General features: G+C 39.1%; 1 long non-coding RNA gene across 2 annotated transcripts; it reads left to right on the top strand.

The window, feature by feature from the left end:
- Window positions 1-265: 265 nt before the first annotated feature.
- LOC119491911 lies at window positions 266-2067 on the top strand. 2 transcript variants are annotated; one of them, XR_005207674.1, is made up of 3 exons: window positions 266-704; window positions 1615-1763; window positions 1849-2067. It is a non-coding gene; the product is annotated as an uncharacterized LOC119491911 (long non-coding RNA). The 2 variants fall into 2 exon arrangements; XR_005207673.1 differs by having other exon boundaries at window positions 266-1763.
- The last annotated feature ends 310 nt before the right edge of the window (window positions 2068-2377 follow it).

Raw genomic sequence — 2377 nt, 5'->3', positions numbered from 1 at the left:
GTGCCTTTGAAACAAGCCTTCAGGATTTATGTACATTTGTGATGTCACAAATCTACAATATCTAGACCATTACACAGTTTTAAACGTAAACACAAACTAAATGTGTCCCAGTTTATTTCCTGTTGCAGTGTATGTGAATGTCATCAACTGACAGGAAGTAAACATGGACCCAAACTGTTGCCTAACAACGCAATTCTGTTGCAATTCAGTTGAAATGCACTAAAGTGGAGTGTTTCAGGCAGAGGGTGAATACAGGTATAATCAAGCAGACAGTATGAGGTAAATAATGTGTTGTTTGAACATTACAGCATGTAAACATGTTCTAGTAGAAACACAAAATACAAGTATGAACCTGAAAATGGGCACAATATGTCCCCTTTACTCAAACACCATACGGTAAGTAGTCGCTCTGACACGCAGAAGGCATGTGATGATTCTGTTAGTTTAGTTTTTGGTTGTTGGATTTTTTGTGTTTGCTTGCTCTCTTTTCCCCTTCCCCTCTGTATTTTCCTCCTGGCAGGGCATGTGTTAGGCAGGGGGTGTGGCTGGCTCCGCCTTCGGCAGCAGACGAGGCTCACCAAGTTCCACTCAAATCATCAACCTCCCCATAAAAGCCTGGTCTCCACTCCACTACGGTGCCTAATAATTCCGCACGTTCGGAGATATTTACAAATGAATGTCATATTTAACTCAAACACCATACGGTAAGTAGTCGCTCTGAGACGCAGAAGGCAGCCAGATCAACTTGTGACCACACTATCCGTGTTCTTCAGACCATCTGATTTCCAACACAAATAAGCGTCCGTTTAAAATGTGTCATTGTATTCCTGCAAATCAATGGAGCAAATGTTTATGTTGTTGTATTCACGTGGAAATAATGAAGTTTGAAGATCTCGCATCAGCTGGGCGATAAAGAAAATGTTTTCAGACCAACAATGCATTGGATTGAGAATTGACCCAGACAACAACACAGAAGTCAAACACTCAAGTTAAATTCATTAAGGAGAGGTCAACAAATTTAGCTTGTAGCAAATCAATCTACACAACATATGACCCTCTCAAAGGGAAAAACATACTATTTACACAAAGCAGCCGTTTAACACAGGTTGTTTCTAAGATTAAGTATACATTTATGTTAGTAGCTATTCAATTTAAGAGTTAAGATTATCAGTTATAGAAAACATACACTAACCTATAATATATGACCAGAAGTATATGAAAACCCAAACATACACCCATATGTGATTGTTGACCATACATGGGCATTAACCACATGAAGTTGCCAGATTCAAAATGGAAGAGCTCATCAAAACAAGCCTTTGGCCAATCAGTCCATTACCACCAATTTATGGAAACATATATAAGGTTGTGGAGAAGTTGGAACTGTGTTGAAAGTAGGGCGAAAGAAAAGAAGGAGAAAACACAGTAAGAAAACGGAAGAAAAACTTGTCAAGGAAATTATGGACTTCAAAGTTCATAATGGCTTTCCTGAGGGCCTCACTAAGCAACAGAGGTACACAATAAAAAGAATAGCTTCAACATATGTGCTCAAGGGTAAGTATTAATGTTATATACCATCAATCACAATATGTCATTTTGTTCTGTTTCATTAAGATTAAATTGAGCTCTTTCTGACCAGATGGAGTTCTCCACTACATATGCAGACGACGTAAAGAAAAGGAGCATTTGGCCAATGTGGTATTATCAGCTGCCGAGGCCAGCGGGCCAGTCTTAAGAAAAAGACCCAGTACAACCCAATAGAGGTGAGGTTATTTATGCGAATGAATGTCCCATGTAGCTAAATGTGCTACTTCATACAGATCTCTAATTGTTCTTCAACTTCTTCAGGTAACCGAGCCATTTGAACCTGTTGGAATGGACCTATTGAGGTTAACTGTAACTGAGGGTGGTAATCAATACATTTGTGTAATGGTTGATTATTTCACAAAGTGGGCAGAGACCTACCCTCTGAAGAATAAGTCTGCAGAGCAGGTGACCAATTGTATTCTTGATTTTGTATACAAATTTGGTTCACCTCAGAGACTGCTTACAGACCAGGGGACAGAGTTTAAAAACCAGGTAGAACACTCCTGAGAAACGTCACTTATTATTTAGCCATGCTTACTTTTTTCTGTAAAATGGAATTTAAGGTGAATGCCGGACTCCTTGAGGCCCTTAGCATTCAACGGTCCTTCTGTTCCCCCTATCATCCTCAAACCAATGGTTTGGTGGAGAAACTTAATAGCACCATCCAGAGGTAAGTTTCATATTTTTAAATTGGCACATCATGCACCTATACAACATGTATGCTATAGAATAAATTACTGATATAAAAATGCCTGCTGTTATTTTTCAGGTCTCTCAATAAACTCGTCTG

Source organism: Sebastes umbrosus, chromosome 7 (assembly GCF_015220745.1).
Source record: "Sebastes umbrosus isolate fSebUmb1 chromosome 7, fSebUmb1.pri, whole genome shotgun sequence".
Lineage (NCBI taxonomy): Eukaryota > Metazoa > Chordata > Actinopteri > Perciformes > Sebastidae > Sebastes > Sebastes umbrosus.
This window is presented reverse-complemented; position numbering and strand designations above follow the sequence as displayed.